The following is a 20,829-nucleotide window of genomic DNA, read 5'->3' as shown; positions in this document are numbered from 1 at the left end:
AGAAGTCCTGTGGCACCTTATAGATATCTCTTAGTCTATAAGGTGCCACAGGACTTCTTGTTGTTCTCAAAGATATAGACTAACACGGCCGCCTCTCTGATACTTGTAAGCATGAAAGTGTTGGTAATGCTGCTAGACAATGTTGACTTCCCAAGGCTGAGCAAATTCTCTGGTTCGGCACCGGTCACTAGGTCCCGGGGGAGCCAGAGAAGAGAGGTTCAACTTGTAGGAGCAAGTTCTGGATGTCTCTCTAAGGAGCTTAGAGTCTACTCTCCCGCACAGCATCAGTTCCCACTTCTGTGCCTCTGGCTCGCTCGGCCTAAAGCCGTCATTTCTTTAGGAGTAAATTTTGCCAGTCATTGGCTCTGGCTGAGTGCAATTTGAGGCTAGAGCAGGGCTTTCCTCTTCAACATAGTCCCCATTTCCTGTGCTGCCTCATATGCCAAGCCAGCTCTGACCAGTCAGAGCAGCCAAAGTGTGAGAACACTTCCATCAGTGTGAACCCAGAGGACAACCCCCGCTCCCCACGCCCGTGGTGGCAGGCTCTCCAGGTTTACACCTGAGCAAAATGTAACTCAGTGTTCTGCTGGGGACTAAAGGCCTGAGGAAAAGAAGACAAGCACAGGTTGGCTCCCAGTCAACAAGGCACACAGCAGTCCTAGTGAGGTCAGGAAGTCAGCATGTCAAAATGGGCCCTCCAGGTGTGAGACACCTGATCGTGGGAACAATGGAGGCATGGGTGAGGGACAGGATGCAGGCATGGCCAGGGAATCAAAACCAGTCTGAGTCTTCCGTGGAGCTGTGTGCCCAAGGGTGGGGGCAGAGTATGCTCCTTGTGTCCCTGACATTTGGCAGGAAAATGCCTATTGGGGGCGGGAGAAGAAAGCAAGTCCCTGCAGATCTGAAAGCATGACAACCGTGGCTTTCTTCCACACCCTGTGGATTGAACCCAGAACTTCCACAGCAAAAAGCATGAGCGGCCAAAGCTCCGGTGGCTGATGGCTGTAACAATTAATTTCCTCTGCTGATCAGCGCCTGGGAAGGGACCTATAACACACACAAAAGCCTGCATCCCTGACGCTCAAGTGAAAGAGCCAAGCTTCTGTAGCTGGGAGCTGTAACAAATTGGAGGAAGCTTGTTTACAAGCTTTAAGCTCACAGAGTTCCTTGATGGGTTTATCCTCTCAGCACGAGAGGGGTGTAATTTACGACCAGAGTCATCTCTGAGCCTGCTGTCTCTGCACTCGCTCCAGATATGCAGAGAACCCTCTTGAAGAAGTAGGTGTGATTTTTGCCGGGGTGAGGATGTGGCCAGTACAGATGAAAAGCTCCAACAAATGAACTGCCAGATCATTAGGTTGGTGGTTGTACTTCTTTGCTGTTCGCACACAGCAGTTGTTACAGTGCCTCTGCTATCCCCCTGTTTAGTGGCTGATGTGCAAAAGCTTGTTAAGGGTTTACAAAACAAAAGGAAAAGTGTTTCATTATCCACATATCAAACTTGTTTTGCTGCTGTCATGCACCAGGAAAGTTAAACACGTCTGATCAAAGGCACGTAAACAGAGCTTCAGAACAAATGCCCGGCAGCACTGCCAAAAACACAGCGCTGTCTAAAAGAGAGCCCTTTCCCAACTCCCCTCGTGTACTTCCACATGTGCGGATCCTCTTTCCTCTCAAAGCAGCTGTGGAGCGCCGTGTAATTTCATTTTCCAAAGAGCTATATATACATGGAGTCTCGTGCCCAGGGAGACTTGAGGAAGGCAATCAAAGTCCTGCTGGCTAGCCAGTGGCAGCAAAGCCTGGGGAGGAATCCACCAGCAACTGCACAGTAAGTACAGCCCCGCACCGGCAAGAAGGCTTATTTCACATCCGCAGACAGGCGTGAGGTTAATGTTTTGCCACTTCTTCCCATTGTCTGGGTGTGCATGTGTGCATTTGTGGGATGGCCAGAGGAGAGTACAAATGAATTAGGTGGCTGGCTATTTCTGTGAGTGGCCGAGCTTAGTTCACTGCGATTCATGGAGAAATCTTGGGCCGCGTTTGCCAGCTGAGTCTAGGTGTGGCATGGGGAGGGCAGTCTTGGCTGTCTCTGACCCAGGGGCTTCTGGGTCCTAACCCGGTCTCCAGAACAACATAATGTAGCCTAAAGGCTGCTCTCTCTTGCACCAGCTGCCAGAGGTGCGGAGGGATGCTTTTGGCAGACAGGGTCTGCTGCAAGCAGTGGTGTGCTCTCTGTGTCCCTTTCCCATTGTTCTTGCCCCCCGGGCAGCAGGAGGGCAGGAGGTGCTCAGCAGCCAGTTGATGGATCTGTGCAACAGCTGTATGAGGAAGTGTGCCCCGGCTCTTCCTCTGAGTTCGAGCCAGATGATCCAGCAGCTGCCATATGGCTTGAGCGGAGTTACCCAGCCTCCAGCATGGAAAAATCTCCCCAGATCCCGACAGTTGCATGGGGAAAAAAACAACACCACTGGGGTTCTGCCTTGGGCCGGGGGCAGTTGGGTGATGCTTTTCTTTGCAACCCCGAGGGCGAGGAACTTTTTTTGTGCTTACACCTATGGCTGCTGGGGACTTTAGCAAACCAGTGTAGCAAGACTTGTGACGCCATTGCTAGAGCTGGCATCTCTGCCCAGGCCACCAACCCTGTGAACGGAGGGTCAGACTGAAAACCTCTTGTCTAAACTCAGGATTCCCTGGTGTGTGCTGGCGGGAGCAGGCTGTGTTGGCAGTGTGCCCATGGTGACGGGGGCATTCCCGCTCTGTTGGGGGTGTTCTGGTCGTACCAGCCACGGAAGAGATACTGGACGTAGAATCCTTGGTGGGGGGAAGTTTGGAACGCTGGATGTGAAGGCTTTGGCACAGCCTGGGAAGTGTGGGCGATCAAATGCGTCTCACGCACAGTGCCCAGTGGCGCTAACAGGGATGATTAAATGAAATCCAGGTCCTGGCTGCTGTGGTACAATCCCACCGCTGCAGAGATGTGCCCAGTGGGAATGGGGCAGGGATGCAGTCAGAGGTTAACAGCCTTCATAAATCAGCCCGTTTCAGACTCAGTGGCGCACTGCTCAAGAGGCTCTGCTGCCTGCTGCGGGGTGGTAGCTCTTCTCCTCCATCTTTTCTGGTTTAAAGGCGTGGGGGTTGGGTTTTTTGTGCGGAAGGCCAGTGCTGAGGGGAGGTGTCTTGTGTGTTGCCGTATAGACTAGGGGCGTCTGTCGTCCATGGGGTCTGTGTTACATGGGCAGCAAATCCCCCAGTGCCAATGCCTCTTTGATCTTCCCACCAGTTCAGCCCTTGGCCTGTCAGTTGTGAGGCCGAATAGTCTATGGCAGCCGAATCAGCAACCCTTCCCCCAGTATTTCCAGCCCAGGTGACACCAGAAATTGGATGTGAGGGCCAGACTTTTCCGGGCTGATTTCTTGATGCTCGTTACCCTCCAAAACTGCATTTGCTCTGAATAATTCGATTGAGTTAAATGAATGACCCCTCTGAGCTGCAGGCTGGCTTGGGAGTTTGCTGCAGGAGTGGGATGTGTGGGGAGCTGCAGGCTGGTTTAGGAGTTTGCTACGTAATGGGATGCGTGGGGGCACACTGGAGCTAAGCTTGGGATAAGCAGAGGAGTGCAGTCTCTGCAGCTGTGGTTTGGCTGCTTCTCAGCCATGTGCAAAGCGCTTTAAGAGGGCTGCTGTCAGGTCAGATGGAGCTAGTCCTTTCAGTCTTTTGACAACCAGCTTTTACAAAGCCTAATGCCACTTCAGGCCACGTGCTGCATCCCTCTCTGCCCCAGTCACAGACTATGTAGGTCTGTTCCCAACCCGCTGACCTCTACAGGGTCTGGCTGGCTTGCTCAAGGGAGCTGTGTTTTCAGAGCACCTGGTTCAGTTGCTAATGTGAGCAAGATGGTGGCTGTAATGTGCCTCTCCTTGTCTTACACATGGGGACACAGAGGTACAAGCAGATTAAATGACTTGACCACTGTCATCCAGGTCCTGCTGAAGTCCAGAACTGCCCTCCTTCATCAGATCAACAGAATTAGGCTTCATAACACCAACTACGCTCCACCCTAGAGATGGCTGCATTTCTGTGGTGCATGAACTGACTTCCGGATATGTAATTTGCCAGGTGGTTCTGGCCACCAGAAATTTACCATAAGGAGGCAGCGTGGGGTATTTGACTGAGTCTGTGTCTACACTAGGCAAAGTAAGTCGACTGCAGATACTCAGTTCTAGCTATGGCAATTGCCTAGCTAGAATCGACCTATCTGTGCTCAGCTTACTTGGCTGTCCCTACTGAACAAGGTCGATGGGAGAGTTTCTCCTGTTGGCCTGCCTTACTCCTCACATCTAGCGAGCAGTACAGGGGCTGATTGCGACCCCTCAGAGGTCAATTTTGCATGTCCCCATTAGACACATGAAATCGAACCCCAGAAGATTGACCGTGAGTGGTCCGGAGTGATTGTGGGCCACTCCCTGCTGTACTGTCACTCTGTAGGGTACCGCAAGGCAGGTCTTCCGCCTCCCACTGCTGCCACCAGCATCGCAGAGCACGAAGGCCCTGGTGTCAGCCAGTCTTGCTTTCTTGGTCGCTTGACCTGCCTGTAAGACAGACTGACGTCCTGCTGATGTCTCTCCTCCGCTCCCCCTGTGCATCCGACTCCCTCCCAGCGATTAAAGAGATTGCAGCATGGCTTCTTACCAGTCCCTGGAGGTCCTAGGAGAATTTCAAAGAGCTTTCCGTCCAGTCTCTGCTTGAGCTAGCGAGATGTCACTCGTGGAGCTTCTGCCACACTGGGGGTGCAGAACCCCTTGCTTGCTGCCTGAATAACCCTTGCTTTTATTGTGTGGCATTTATTTTCCTGAGAACGCCGGCCTTTGGTGCAGCATCAGGTTTCCACTAGAACTGGCTGAAGGGAGGGAGGATATGGCTTTAGGTGAGAAAAGAGTATCGTTTGTTGAAATTCATGGCTGTTATAAAAAAGTCTCAACGGGGTAGCCTTGTTAGTCTGTAACTTCAAAACAACAAGCAGTCCTGTGGCATCTTAGAGATTAACACATTTATTAGGTCATGAGCTTTCATGGGTTTTACGAACCCCATGAAAGCTCATGACCTAATAAATGTGTTAATTTCTAAGGTGCCGCAGGACTGTTTCCCATTTGTTACTGACATCTGCCAGGCCCTGGCTGGAAGCGTTGATGTCCCCACGTCCATTTTATCCACAGTTGTCAGTTCAAATATTCATACTGCGAATGCATTAGTGTTTGCAGTTCTTCTGTCTAAAATAAAGCCCGAGTCATCCAATCCGAGTGCAGAGACTCTGCCATGTGACTCAGGCAGCCAACCACACATCCCAGCCATGAATAATAGATACTTTGCAAGCAGTCCACTGATCCAGCCAAGCAATTCAGCAAATACTTACAAAGAGGGAATATGTTCAAAAGAGACTTGGGATCTGTCTGCAACTGAGCTGCCAACCAAACAAGGGATGAGGGATGTTGAAAGCGCTGTCCAGGGCATTTCTCTGTGCTCGGAAACACTTCAGTCCCAACGCCGAGGCTTTGGGCCGTGCTCAATGGGGCACGACAGAGATGGTCAGAGCTGGGGGTCACGAGGTAATAAGTGTAAAATTTCCCATTGCAAATGCTTGTTGAAAGCAAATGGCCTTTCAGTCAAAGTGGAAAACATTTGTTCCTTTCAAACTTTTGTAGTTGTTTAGCAAAATCCAAAAAATTGGAGGTCAGGGTGAAAGGGAAGCATGGTCAGAGAAAAGCACCGGAAAAAAATCCCATAATAAAGACCCAACATCATATAAGCAGCTCCTGTGTCTAGCCTGGGGGGTCCTGTAACCCCTTCATTCCTGGGTTTGGGTCTAGTTTTCTTTTAAGTTCCAGCATCACCAAGGTGATGTACCAGCTGCAGGGGGGAAATCAGTGGTGGCTACTCACCTCTTCCCTGATGGGTAGGTTAGACAGCATCAAAGTGCCCAGTTCATTTCATCACTGGGACAGCGCCCCCTGCTCCCCCTCCTTCCTCTTCCTGCTGGAAGCCCTGCAGAGAGCCTGGGGGTGGCCAGGCCAAGTCTGGTGCTAAACGCCACTGGCACAAATCAGGAGCCAGTCACAAAGAGAGGGCTGCTGCAGAACAAAGGAAGCAGCTTTCTCTCTTTTCCTGATAGTCTGGCGGGGTCAGAGGACAGCATTCCAGTGGGCAATGCCTCCTGCTCCCTGCTGAGCAGCACGGGCCTTATCTTTAGCTGGCCCTAGTGCCCCAGGAAGTGGGGTGGGACCCTCGAGGATGCCCTGAAGCCCGCAGGCAAATCAGAGGCTTGGATTTTTCTGGGTACTTTGTTCCGTGCTGCGAAAGAACAGCCACACTTCTTGAGCTGCATAGCAACTGGGGATGGTGGAGCTGGCTGGGAAGAAGACGAAGCCACCTTCCGTCATGCTGCACAAGCAGCACGTGCATGGCCATCTCCACACTAGCATACAGGTCCATGCAGGCATGGGGCACAGCAGGGCTGGCATGTCCCTCGCATGTGGCATGTCCCTTCTTGCCTTCCCGGTCCTGTAGAGATCACCTGGGGAAACTCTTTCAAACCCAGCCCACGTTGAGCAGCAAGTGAAGAGACCTGGCAGACTCAGTGGAGCCTGCTGCAACTTGCACAGTCTCCGGTTAGCTTTGTGCTGCTTGTCCAGGTTGCAGAGCTGCCCTGCCTGAGGGGCAGGCTGCCACCAACCTCATCTCGCCTTTCCCCAGTGAGTGCCCTGAGGCACATACACAGGGGTCCTCGCTGATCTGGCTGCCAGGGGACAATGCGCTGTCCCACGAAGGGGCTCACTGGAACCCTGTCTGGCTGACAGATGATAAAGCAGTGCAGCAGCTCTGTGGTGGGGGATTTGTTATTCATTCCTGGTTTCTCTCTCTACATATCAAGCTGAACCATTTGGAAGTGTGTTTTCTCCCTGGGCCCCAGGGCCTTCGTCTTCAGGATCTCTTCCAGCAGCAAATTCAGCTCCTTCTCAACCTTTCCCCTGGGGCTAATTTTCAAAAAGCACAGGCTGCCCATTGGAGCTAGTGGTATCATAGAATCGTAGAACAATAGAGCTGGAAGAGACCTAAGAAGCCATCAAGTCCAGCCCCCTGCTCTAAGCAGGACCAAACCCATCAGATCAGACCAGCCAGGGCTTTGTCGAGGCGAGACTTAAACACCTCCAGGGATGGAGACTCCACTACCTCCCTGGGTAACCCATTCCAATGCTTCACCACCCTCCTAGTGAAAAAGTTTTTCCTAATGTTCAACCTGGATCTTCCCAACCACAACTTGAGACCATTGCTCCGTGTTCTGCCATCCGTGACCTCTGTGAACAGCCTCTCTCCAGCCTCTTTGCAGCCTCCCTTCAGTAAGTTGAAGGCTGTTATCAAATCCCGCCTCAGTCCGAAGTGAGGGGGTGTGTTTGCAGGTGTCTCCTCCCCAGATAATGAGCACAAAAGACCTAAGGACTGACTTTCAACCTTGTCCCTTTGCCAAGGTTCCAAAAACCTTCTCTTTCCATGGGCATATTCCAGCTTCTCTTGTGTTTTTCCTGGGAATCCAGGAACTCCAACCCAGATAGAAAAAGGGATTTAATAAAGGCTGCATGGCTCTCATGGACCAACACAGAACAGTTACACCTACTTGTTCAGAAAAGAGCCACTTCCACTAGAACTGAGAATCAGACATAACCCTCTGAAAAGCAACAGGTGGAAGTGCCTGGCCTGTGGGAATGGCAACAGGTTTGCCATCTGCTCCCCAAGATCCATCTAACCCAGTATCCTGTCTTCCAACAGTGGCCAGTGCCATGTGCCCCAAGAGGAATGAACAGAATGAGTAATCATCAAAGTGAACCATCCCCCTATGATGTGTTTCTAGGTTGTGACAAACAGAGGCTAGGGACACCATCCCTGCTCATCCTGGCTATTGACCATTGATGGACCTAACCTCCATGAATTCATCTAGCTCCTTATTGAATTCCATGATAGTCTTGGACCTTCATGAAATTCTCTGGCAAAGAGTTTCTCAGGTTGACAGTATGTGATGAGGAAATGCTTCCTTTCGTTTGTTTGAGACCTGCTGGCGACTCATTTCATTTTGGGACCCTTGCATCTTATGTTATGAGAAGGAGTATCCACCACTTTCTATTTGCTTTCTCTATCCTGTCTCCCTTTGTTGTCTGTTTTCCAATCTGAAAAGTTCCAGTTTTATAGCTCTCTCACTATACAGCAGCCATCCCATACCCCTCGTCATTTCTATAGCCCTTTTCTGTATCTTTTCTGATTCCATTGTATCTTTTTTGTGGTAAGACTTCATCTCATAACTAATGCTGCTCACAGTGTGACCATGAAACGTCACATACCGATGCTACGTCATATGTAGATTACAACCAGTCATTAGTAGCAGATAATTGTACCAGGAATCTCTCCTCTTTTGACGTGCATAATGGTTAGAAATTGTTAGTTGATTGGAATCTGTCTTGGGCAGGGAATGTGTGTGTTAGTGAAAATGAAGCATAATAATACAGGCTTTTTTTTTTTTGCAGGTGTGTGTGATTCCAAGTAAGTTACAGAATAATGTTCACCAGTAACTCTTATCCCAGACATTATTCTTCAGCTGTTTGTGGGGAGTTTTCAGTATTGCTAATGTGAGCTGCACTAGCTACTTTTGATCAAAGGTGGGAAAATTACCACAAAAGTTACTTGAGCAAAAGTGGAGCTGCTTTCACTTCTGGGTACTTGAGTACAGTCTAGATGTGATGCATGTGTGTTCTTTTAGTCAAGTAGTTTCCCAGTGGGACATGGGTGACTTTTTCTTAAGTGCATCCCCTCCAGCACCCACAAGCAGCTGCACTTTTATTCAAGCAACCTTTTGGGTACTTTTTCCACCTGTGCTTTTGATGGATTTGCCACTCACATGGTATTGCCCCTCTTCCCTGATTGGAGGAAAGATGACATGGGGTGAAGGCATTGGGCTGGGACTCAGGACATGTAGGATCACTTGGGATCTCTGCCACGGACTTCCTGTCTGGACCTGGGCCAAGTCACATAGAACTAGATTTTCAAAAGGGCTCAGCTCCATGGAAAAAGAAGCTGCTGAATGCTGAATGCAGTTGGAAATCTGGCTGTTTCATGGGAGGTGCTTAAGAAGGGCTGAGTTCTCTTGAAAAACTTTCCCAAATCTCGCTGCTCATCAGCTACCTTCTTGCCTGTTTCCACTGAGAGCTGTTTCACCGTTTTTGTTTGTACCACCCCCACTCCGATACCACGCCCTGCATCTCTGGGACTAACCTCGCTGCATTTACTAAGCAACGGGGATGGCTGAGGATAGCTTTCTGAAACAGAGATGAGATAGGAATGCTCACCACAGATGAATTCAAAACACCCTTTCTGAGGTTTGCTCCTCCCGTGAACTTACTCCCCTACCACTAGACAGCACCGACTCAGGGAGAGGACACAGAGGTAGTGGAATTCAGCCTTTGATGAGTTCATGGGAAATAATGCTGAGGCATTTGCTTAGCTCTTCTCATGTGTCATGAAGAAGCAAATGATGCTAAGCGGTGACAATTCATTACATTTTCCTGGCCTTTTTCTCTGTTTCCTTTCCATATGTTGCTGATTGCTGGGGTGTGGGTGTGGATATTTGTAACAAAAATTATACTGGCAATAAAGTGACCAGGAGCCTTTATTTTCTCAGCATGTGTGAAATTTTCCACAATCTCAATTTTGGATGTTTCTCTTCTTTGCAAAAATGTGTCATTTGACTACAAAACCAATGTGTTCTGGGTTTGTTTTCTGCCCAAATCAATGTGTGCACAAAAATAGGTCTCATCTTCTGTAGAGAATAAAAAAGAGAGATTATTTTTAAAGTGATTTTTTTTCAAAAAGTTTTGGCTGAGATTTACAAATCCAATGCAGGTGGCTTAGATGTATAATTCTTATTGAAATGACCAGGAGTTGTGCCTCTAAATTTCCTTGGCAGCTTCTACTTTCTCGGGTTTGTAAATAACCCGGGGAGAAGATTTCTGATAGCAGAGAGCTCTTTAATCTAGCAGAAAAAGGCAGAAGTTGGTGCTAGGTGCATTCAGACTAGAAATACATTTTTGGCAGAGAGGATAATTAACCATTGGGACAGTTTACCAAGGACTGTGGTGGATTCTGCATCACAGATGCTTTTAAATCAAGTTTGTTTGTTTGTTTTTCGTCCCTAAAAGATTTGTCCTTGGACTTATTTGGGAGAAGTGGTTTGGCCTGTGTTTATAGAGGAAGATCAAACTAAATGACCACACGGGTCCCTCCTGCCCTTGGAATCTATGGCAAAATAAGATGCAGTCACTGGGAGTGGAAGATGGATGATTATGAAGTAGGAATAAGACATCAGCTTTTAATGGAGGGCATATTAAGCACTGGAACACCTGGGTGAGGGAAGTGATGGATTCTCTATCACTTGGAGTCTTTGAATCAAGACTGGGTGTCTTTACTAGGGGGAAAGTTATTCTTAGCTCACGTTAGCTAACGAAGTAACTGACACCAGGGAAAACCCCAGACAAGACGAGGCTGCAAGACGCAATTGTTGCATTACAACTTGTTGGCTCGAGGCAGGAATGGCTGGGCGCTACCCTCTGCCCTGTGCTCTGTGGGCAGTCAGACTGGGAGAGCACGGTGGTCCCTCCTGGTTTGGGATCATCAGGCCATGTGGCGGGTTGTGAGGAGGTGTGCGTCTCACGCATTTTGCTGGGAATATTTTGCCCACCTATGGTGCAAATGGATTTGTTAGCCAGGCCCCACCTGTTCCCCTAGAGCACTAGCCATGTGTGTGGCATCAGGATCCCCTCCCTGTGGAAGTGACTGGAATGGAGCAAACGTCGGGGCCTTTATTTACGTGATGTCTAAGCCAGGGGCCAGCTTCACCCTGTGCTGAATGCAAAGGAGCAGACGAGGGAGGGGGAGAGCGCGGGTGTTTTGTTGCAGACACGTGAATTTCGGTTGCTCCTCCGGGCTGGGAACAACACTGGTGCAACAGCACAGGCCAGATGAACAGGGCTTGGGTGAAATAGGGTTGTTTTTCAGAGCTGGTCCCCACGCGATGAGGGCTCTTTGGCCCGGTCACTGTGCTTGGCTCCGGTTTGCGTGCTGGCGCTGGCCGCTCCGCAGGTGCATGTGTCGTTGGCGGGAAGGAGCTGGGATTAGGGGATTTGCTTTGGTCCAAATGGGGGAGGGGAAGTGAAAACCAAAAAGCAGTGCTATTGCCTTAAGGAAGCCCTGGAAGCAGCTTGGAACCGCTCCGTCCCCTCTCGTCCCCGCTCAGCCTGGCCTCAGCGATCGGCTAGATGGCAGGTGGAGTTCCCTGCAAACTGAGCTTCACCTTCTGCACCTCCTTCGCTTGCCGTGAGGCTGCTCCTGCTCCGCCGGCTGTCTGGGTACGCGGGGTGGCTCCGCTGGATTCGAGGGAGCTCGGCCAGTGTCAAGCCGGTGCCTCGTGAGAACGGAATGGGGCCCATTGGCTTCAGAGGAAGTTTGCCTGAGCTAAGGCTGACTGAGACAATGAGGCGAGGGTCCTTGTAGCGGCCCTGGGCCTTCGCATAGGATTTCCAGACCTGCTTAGCAATGGGCTAACCCTTCTCCATTTGGCATCTGTGCTCCCAGCATCAGGAACCCTGGGGATCCTGGGCCCCTGCCGTTGCAGGCGCTGTTGGCACGTGAGGGTAAGAATGCACGGTTTCTGGTGTGGGGGGGTGGGACTCGCCGTCTGCTCTCTGCGGAGTTCTGCGTTCTTCCAGCTTGTGCAGTAACTCAGTTCCACCCGCCAGAGCGTGGCTGGCCGGAGCAGCATCTCCCAGGGCGGGCGTGTGGCCTCTAATTGCTCTAGGCGGCTGCGGATGGGAAGCTGGTGAGATTTCGTGGAGCATTTGGGCCGTGAGTGGGCGCTGTCATCTCGCCCCCTGGCTCAACAAGCGGCTGACCGGGATGCTTCCCAGCCCAGCCCCAGGGAACGACGGGGGTGTTGGGACATGGGAAGGACAAAGGCTGGTGTCTGACTGATCTCTCTGTACCCTTGTAAAACCCCGGCGAGGCAAAGCAGCAGAGCTCTGCTCAGGGGCATGCATGGATGGGTGACAAGCACCCGGCATGCACCAGTTTGAGCCTGGTCCTGGGGAGGACACCTCAAGCAGCCAGCTGCAAGGAATCAGCATTGCTCCTTCTATTCTGACAGCTGGGAAGGGAAGGCCCAGGGAGCCTCCCTGCCTGGCTGGAGAGGGGCAGCCCTGTGCGTGTTAGACCCGTGTGGCCTGCTTCCCGGGGAGATGCACTGCAGGCTTCTTTTCCCTGCCCAGGGACCAATGGAGCAGGCTGAGCCCACCTGCTGGGAGCAGGCAACACCACCCCAAAGGATGCCAGTCCCTCTGCACACCAGTCCTGGCTGGCCTTCCAGGCTCAGTGGCCTTCCCTGAGGGAGCTGGTGCTGCGGGGTTGCCCTCCTGCGGGGGTATGGTTTGGGCACTCCCCACAGGCAGACCCACCTTGCTGCAGGCAGCTCTATTGCTTGTTGCCATTCATGGGGTGGCTTAGTTGAGTTGTTCCTGCCTGAGGTGAGGTGGCAGGGACGTGTGATTCACCAGCTGCTCGCTTCCCCTCTCCGGGTGTACGGCCTGGCACCTCAGTCAGCAGTGGGGCCTCTGCTTCCCGACTGGCTGACCAAAGCTCATTCATCTGCAGGATTTCTGACTGAATTAACCTTGGGCTGAAAACGGCAACGGTCTGGGATTGGCAAGCATTGATGGGAGTTGCTAGTGGCCGCTGGAAGCTCCGCAGAGGAGGGACGATGCCAGCCCCAAGCCAACCTCCTCCAGGACTTTAATTCATGAGCCAGCGTGTCTCTGACTCACTAGCTGTGTCACACCAGGGCCCTGATCCCAGTTGGGGTCTGTACAGCACCTGGCACAGCCTGGGACCCAGTGAAGAACAGGGTCGGCGTTGTGCCAGGCCCAGCGGGGTCCGGATCTCATTCCCACACTGGGCCGGATCTGACACACCCTGATCTTAGTCAATGTCTCTGCTGCAGCCAGCACCATGGGGCATCCTGGCACACCTGGAACACAAATAGGTACTGAGGACACCGGGAGAGTAGCAGGTGGGTCAGTGTGCACCCACCAGCGGTTGCCCTCTCCTTGCACAAAAGCCGGGGTTTCAGCTGGGCCCCCACTCATTTCTCATCGCTGGCAGGGGCCCAAGGAAGAGCTGCTTCTTGCCACCTTTTCAAATTAAGGAAGCGCTTTGTCCGTTTAATTTTCCAAATGGCTCTGCTGGCAGCTGCCTGATTGGCAGCCTTGAGGCAAGGAGACAGAGAGAAGAGGCACAACTGGGACAGTGGAGTGGTAGCTCTCCTCAGCACATGCCTCCCCTGCATGGGTAGCCACGGCCTTTGACCTCTCAGCTGAGTCTGCCCAGCCCAGTACGGGTTTGTGGGTGTACCTGCCTAGCAGAGAAGAGCTGCTCTGAGTTCTCCTCTGCCCCCCTGAGCTGAGCAGTGCTGGTCTGCTTGGTTCTTGCCTGGGAGGCAGCCAAGGACACCCGGCATGCCTGAGGAAGCAGCGTTGGTTGCGTATTACTTTGTGAGTCAGCCCTGAACTTGTGTACTGGGGAGTTGTCTACTGGAGACTCCAGCTTGCAATGTGAAATAAGCAGCCTTCATAGCCATTGTGGGAAAATAACTTACTATCTTCTCCAATTTGTTCCTGCAGATCTCATTAGATGCAGCGTTCTCTTCTCTTCCCAGTCTATGGCTTGTTGCTATGCACTGTTTAACAGGTGTCATTTTCTACCCCGGAAGCGGCTGCATTTTACTTGCAGGTGCGGACATAATTTAGTGCCAGATTTCTTTTCAGCAGTCGATATAATAGATATCAGACATCCTCTATGAACTCCTCCCTTTTGAAGTTTTATAACTGTGGCTTTTACAGGGACCTGAACACACATCTTTGGTGTCTTAGATCAGCGGTTCTCAACAAGGGGTACATGTCCCCTTGCGGGTACTCAGAGCTCTTCCAGAGGGTACATTAGCTCAGTGTTTCTCAACCTTTCTTATGACTAAAAATTGGACTTATTTTATCTTTGTCTAATTTTTTTTATTTATCCTTTTTGCACAGTCATAAGTACGATGGCAAGTTTATTGGCTCTAGGCAATTTCTTCCAACCAACCAGTTTTGATTAAGTTGTTTAAACAAATGTGTTGCGGTGGTAGGGGAAAAATATAGGCTACGTCTACATGTGAAGCCTACATCGAAGTAGCCTATTTCGATGTGGCGACATCGAAGTAGGCTATTTCGATGAATAACGTCTACACGTCCTCCAGGGCTGGCAACGTCGATGTTCAACATCGACGTTGTGCAGCACCACATCGAAATAGGCGCTGCGAGGGAACGTCTACATGCCAAAGTAGCACACATCGAAATAAGGGTGCCAGGCACAGCTGCAGACAGGGTCACAGGGCAGACTCAACAGCAAGCCGCTCCCTTAAAGGGCCCCTCCCAGACACAGTTGCACTAAACAACACAAAATCCACAGAGCTGACAACTGGTTGCAGACCCTGTGCATGCAGCATGGATCCCCAGCTGCCGCAGCAGCAGCCAGAAGCCCTGGGCTAAGGGCTGCTGCCCACGGTGACCATAGAGCCCCGCAGGGGCTGGAGAGAGAGCGTCTCTCAACCCCTCAGCTGATGGCCGCCATGGCGGACCCCGCTATTTCGATGTTGCGGGACGCGCAACGACTAAACGGTCCCTACTTCGACGTTCAACTTCGAAGTAGGGCGCTATTCCCATCCCCTCATGGGGTTAGCGGCTTCAACGTCTCACCGCCTAACGTCGATGTTAACATCGAAATAGCGCCCAACACGTGTAGCCATGACGGGCGCTATTTCGAAGTTAGTGCCACTACTTCAAAGTCGCGTGCATGTGTAGACACGGCTATAGTGTCTAAAAATTGTAGGTAGTGGGGGGGGTATTTATAATATTTTTAAAGGGGTACTTTATTTTTTTAAAAAAATAAAAAAGGTTGAGAAACGCTGTCCTAGATAAACAATGAGAAGTCCTCGAGAACAGCAAGCAGTCTTGTGGCACCTTATAGACTAACAGATATTATGGAGCATAAGCTTTTGTGGGCAAAGACCCGCTGATGCCCACGTGCCCACGAAAGCTTATGCTCCAAAATATCTGTTAGTCTATAAGGTGCCACAAGACTTCTTGTTCTCGAAGCTACAGAACTAACACGGCTCCCTCTCTGATAGTAAGAAGTCCTGTGGCACCTCATATACTAACAGAGTTTTTAGAGCATGAGCTTTTGTAGATGCCCCAGGACATCTCATTGTGTTTGTGGATACCAGCTAACATGGCTACCCCTTGATACTGTCCTAGATGAATGCCCTAACCTCTGGCCCATCACAAACCCCGCTGAGAAGTTGCTCACAATAACAACTCTTCCACTCCCACCTCTGGGGGTGAAGCTGTGTTGAACTGTTGACCTGGGTGGGAATGGTCAATGGGTAGCCTGTTAGTTGTCCACTGAATGGCTCCACCTCTCTGTGTGTTGTCCTCTCTCCCAGGTGGGCCTCAGCACAACCAACGCCATGTTGTTTTGTGGGATACCTGAACCCCGCTGTTTCATCCCACAGATCAAACGTGAAGTGGGACACACACACACCTGCTTGTACAGCAACGAGCTGCAGCCATGTGTTGCCAATGCCGTGCTGATTCCTGCGCTGTGGTGGGTTAAGTGCCAGTAGCAGGCAAGGGAAAGCGTAACCCTATTACACAGTCCTGTAGCTATTCTCTGTATCGGTGAGACGAACCGCAGCCGCCTGCTAGATCCCGGGGCAGGCAGCATTGGAAACAGGCCTGGGCCCCTCATCTCTGCTAAGACTCTTCTATCCCTTCCTAATCCGCTGGCGTCCAGCCTCTCGTCCTGATGAGTTTCACACTTCTTTTCCAATGCGCTCGCTTTCCTGGCTTTGTCTTGCTCCGCCTGCCTTGCGGGGGGCAGCAAGAGAGCCACACGTGCGCCCATGACTGCAGAGTTTTAAGGCACGATCTGCTTTTTGGCCCAATGCCGGTAACCCGAAGGCTCAGATTAATTACAGAGGCATGGAGACGCTTCAGCACTGGCCGAGCACTAAGCCCCAGCACTTGGATTGGCAGGCTGGGGCTACCATGCTGACAATGGCTGTGTAGACGTAGCAGCTTGGAAACCGAGGGAGTGGACATGAGCACAGGAGCTCCTGCCTGAGCTCAAACATCTGCAGGGCTAATTTTGGCATGGTAGCCCAAGCCGTTACCTCCCTGAGCAGGCAGGAGCCCTGGGGCGTCCTGTGGGTGGTCCTTCAGTCATCAGGGGAGAACGGTTTTCCTGAAGGGCAAAGCCAAGTTTTTGTTGTGCCCAGATCTCAGGGACTGATACAAGTGGGCCACCATAGCTTGGCTAAGCAGAGACTGAAGCGCGGATGGCATAACCTACCGTTAGCTGAAGGGCATTGGGGACAAGGCTAACCAAAGCCCAACACAGCCAATGGGAGGCTTCTCAGAATTCAACAGGCTTTGGGGCAGGGCCCAAGGAGCAGAGGAACAGTGCAGAGCTGCAGTCAGCAGTATGTAGCCCAAGATAACAGGATGGATCTGTGCCAAGGAGTCTTGAGACAACAGACCAACAGAACCCAACTTGGGAGTAGACAGCCTTACTTGGACTAGCCCTGAACAGAAACAGCCTGAAGTGCATCTCGTTCTACCCTCTGGTGGCGTTGGGAGCAGAAGCTGCTGGACCGAATGGTAGGACTGGAAGGGGCTGGAGATTCATATTAAACTTGTGGTCCACTCTGACCTCTAGATGCCTTTCTTCAGTACTCCTTCCTAGACAGTTACTTCCCATTCTGTACATGTGCTGGTTAGACCATTGGCCTTGCAAACTAGCAGTTGTGAATTTGATCTTTGTTGGGACCTCAAATGAATTTCATAATAACAGCTTTCAAATACCCAGGGAAAACGTCTGTTAAAGATGATACAGGTGGTAACAGGGTCGGCAGGGAACTGGACTCAGTGACCTCTTGAGGTCCCTTCCAGTTCTATGATTCTATTCTATTCCATTGATCATTCCTACCTAAGAGGCGTCCTTTGCATTTGTCCCTGTTGAGTTTCATCCTATTTACCTCAGACCACTTATCCTGTTTGTCCAGATCATTTTGAAGTATAATCCTGTGCTCCAAAGCACTGGTAACCTCTCCCAGCTTGGAATCATACCCAGATTGTCTAAGTGTGCCATTCTCCAAACCATTCACACACAAGTATGCCATTCTCTAAAGCATTGATGAAAATACCGAACAGTGCTGGTCTCAGAGCTGATCCCTGCAGGATCCCACTCGTTAGGCCTTTCCAGCTACTGTGATCACTGCTCTCTGGGGGCCCTTTTCCAACCAGTTATGTACTCACCTTGTAGAAGCTCCGCTGAAGTTGTATTTCTGTAGTTTGCTGGTGAGGCGGTCATGCGAGGCTATCAAAAGCCTTGCTAAACTTAAGATATACCACACCTGTCGCTTCCCCCTTATCCACAAGGCTTGTTACCCAGCCTAGGGCAGCAGAGTGGCCATCCACTGACCCAGAGGGGGAGGGACCTATCTCAGAGCCCAGAGGGGTGGAGCCTGGCCCCAGCTCATCACCTGACTGGAAGCCAGGAGGCGGGATTAGAGATATAAAAGGACAACCTAGGGGCTCAGTCAGGCCCCAGATGCCAGAGGAAGCAGACAGACACCTGTCCTGTGCTCCCGAGCTGGAAGACAGCTGGAGACCTCAAGGAGGCTGAGGACTGGCCAGAAATGGTGGGACATCTGGACCTGGAGGAACTGCCAACCCTGCCAGAGGCTCAACCCCAGTGGCCAAGAGGACCTGCACTGGAGGCAGGTGTGCCCTGTGCGGGGAGCGTGGGAGTAGCCCAGAGACAGCCGAACTGGGTCTGGCTGAACCAGACCCTGTGACTGAGTCAGTGTGTTGTGGGTAGGATCCCCGACAGGTCTGCCACTGTTAGAGCCCTGGGCTGGGGCACAGTGCAGTGGGTGGGCCTGTGTCCCCCTGACACTCCTACTCTGGGGCGGCAGTCTCTCCTACTTCTGTTGTTTGAGGTCTGAATTAGTCAGCTGCCCTTGTTTGCCTCCCACCCTGAACGAGGCCTGGGGCCCAGAGACTGCTGCCTGCCGGGAGTGAAAGCCAGGGCTTACTGACTCTGCTCAGCCCAAGCCCAGGACTCTTGTTGGCTACCCCGAGCAAGGGCCAGGGCTGCTTGACTCAGTGCTCGGCCTGACTACGGGCCGGGGCCACAGGTGCCGTGTGGCATCCGATTCCCGAGTGTGACCGCACGAGTGAGGCGGAGTGGCCGCCCACTGATCCAGAGGTGGAGGAACCCCTCTCTGAGCCCTGCCGGGCTGCACCCTGTCACAGAAAGCTATTAGATTGGTTTGACATGATTTCTTCCTAGCTAATCTGTGCTGACAGTTCCTTATCACCTCGTTATCTTCGAGGGGTGTGCAGATTGATTGCTTAATTAATTGCTGTATTCTATTTCCAGGTATTGAAATTAAGCTGACGGGTCTGTAGTTCCCAGGGTTGTCATCATTCCCCATGTTAGAGATGGGTACTGCCTTTGCCCCTTTCGAGTCCTGGGGGGCTTTAGTCACATGTGGCAAAGCATTAAAGTGAGACATGGTGTTTTGCACGTTTCAGGGTTGCAGCATCTGGCCAATTGGCTGCTAGTGACCCTGCCCCCCGGGTGTAAATCACAGGGAGCCTTCCAAGGAGACTCCCTGGATTCACGCTGGCAGAGCCGACAGCAGAATCCATCGTTCTGTGCCAGGCAGGAGAGAAATAAAACGAGTGTAGGCCAAGCACTTGGAAATCCACTCTGGGAAACAATGCTGTGCTGTCAGGTGGCTGGGGCGAGATGCACTGCGGGGACCTGCCCGTTTCGGATTTGGTGCTTCTGCCTCAGTGTCGTTACCGCCGAGTTGAGAGGGGGGAGAAGTGAGTCTGCGGGTGTCATGGTGACGATAGCATCTCAGCTATTAAAAGGTGAAGCGTAATTGGCCCTTGGAGAGAAAAGCAATTTGCATCTCACCTGCTCTTACAGAGAGCGACCCCCTGGCGGTCTCTGAACATCTTTCGTCTCCAGCAAGACTTTTTGAAATGGAATCCAAGATGGCCGAACTGCCGACGCTAGACGTGTGAGCAGCTTGGTTCTCTGGCCCTGTGCAGAGGGAGTTTTAACCGCAGCTGGTGGCCAAGCCAGCAGAATTTCACTGGGAACTGGAATTTGTTTAAATACATGAAGCATCCCCGGTTGGTCATGGAGAGAGGAAACCCAGGGTAGGTTGGGACAAGCTGAGGACCGGTCTACACTGGTATCCTTGTGTCCCTGCACCCGCTCGAATCTCTACTGTGGCTGCACCAGAGCAGATCAGAGCTTTGTGTCCACATGTGGCATGTTCACAGAGGGTTGTCTCGGTGCAACCTGGTTGCTGCTGGCTGAGACCAGATAAACCACAGAAGAAACTCAAGGATCCGATAGCATCTGTGTCCGCCAAAACAAGGAGAAGTCCTGTGGCACCTTATAGGCTAACAGATATATTGAAGCATCAGGTGCATGAAGAAGCGGGTCTTTGCCCACGAAAGCTTATGCTCCAATAAATCTGTTAGCCTATAAGGTGCCACAGAAGAAGCTCACTGTCTCCCCTGCTCACCCAGGGTCTCTGTTTTGCTGGGCTTGTGCTCTGAGTCGAGATGCTGGCTTGCAAGGCACAGCTCCCAGATGAGCTGGGTCCACTGGCGACAAGCCAGGAGAGGGTAGGCAGAATTTGAGCTGTCTGTGTGACTTGGCTGGCAGCCCTGGAGAGGCAGATGAAAGCTCCACTTTCCAGCGGTGAGCTGAATTTGATCTCTCACCGAACTTGGAAGTAAAAGAGAACTTGGCAAATTGGTTTTGTGCCACTGCACAGGCGGGGGGTGGGTGGAGGCGCAGTGCGAAATGCAGTATCTGGTTCATTTTTACGTGGGTATTAGGGATGTGACAATTTAATTGCAGGAAGTTCTCCAAAGGGAGAGCAGAAATCAATAGGTGTCGGTTAAGGCGTTCGTTGGAAGATAAAGTCTATTTGTAAATTACAGTCATTTGTCTCCTTGCCGCGTCAAAAGGAGTTAATTGCAAATTGCCTGCCTTCGCCGCAGCCTGGAGTGAAGCCATCCCCTCCCCCGGGGGGAAGTCTGCCTGCAGGAGAAACAGCAGCAGGCACCCTTCAATAGCTCTTGCCAGAGAGCCGCGCCCACTGCGCTGACAAGTGCTGGCCCTTGCAGATGCCCAGAGACGGTCCCCGCTGCTGGCGGATGCGCACAGCCCGTCTGCCTGTGAAGCACGTGACTGAGATGTGGTGGGCAGTCTCTGCAGCTGGCGCCCGCTAGTGGAGCTGTGCTTGCAACGCCAGCGGGAGGGCAGCCGTGTGCCCTCTAAGTTTTTCCATTCCTGGGCAGAATAAATTTTGTTATTTGCACCCAGGCATGTGCCAATGTGCACTGCCAATGGAACCGCATGCCGCCGGCTGTGGGTGGTGGTCGGCGCTCTGCTAATCAATTGGGCAGCCCCCGAATCTCTCCTGGGTGGGCCCAGGTGCTCAGCTTCCAGGGAGTGCTGGAGGGGACTAAGCCTTGATATCAGAGTCATGCTTTGAGTCATGGCCATGGTGGCAGTTATTGCCCATGCACCGACCACGGCATGCACCCATCTTGC

General features: G+C 51.8%; 1 protein-coding gene across 5 annotated transcripts in view; it reads left to right on the top strand.

The window, feature by feature from the left end:
• The window catches only part of CNTFR (ciliary neurotrophic factor receptor), a 450,281-nt gene that overhangs the window by 111,098 nt on the left and 318,354 nt on the right, over positions 1-20,829 (top strand). The window contains exon 1 of one of the 5 annotated variants that reach the window (XM_074994434.1): positions 1,702-1,828. The exons of the other annotated variants lie outside the window; for them this stretch is intronic. The gene's annotated coding sequence lies outside the window, so the exon portion shown is untranslated. Of the gene's footprint in view, positions 1-1,701; positions 1,829-20,829 lie in introns of those variants that run through there. 5 annotated transcript variants of the gene reach the window in all.

The sequence above is a fragment of the Carettochelys insculpta genome, chromosome 5 (assembly GCF_033958435.1).
Source record: "Carettochelys insculpta isolate YL-2023 chromosome 5, ASM3395843v1, whole genome shotgun sequence".
Classification (NCBI taxonomy): domain Eukaryota; kingdom Metazoa; phylum Chordata; order Testudines; family Carettochelyidae; genus Carettochelys; species Carettochelys insculpta.
This window is presented reverse-complemented; position numbering and strand designations above follow the sequence as displayed.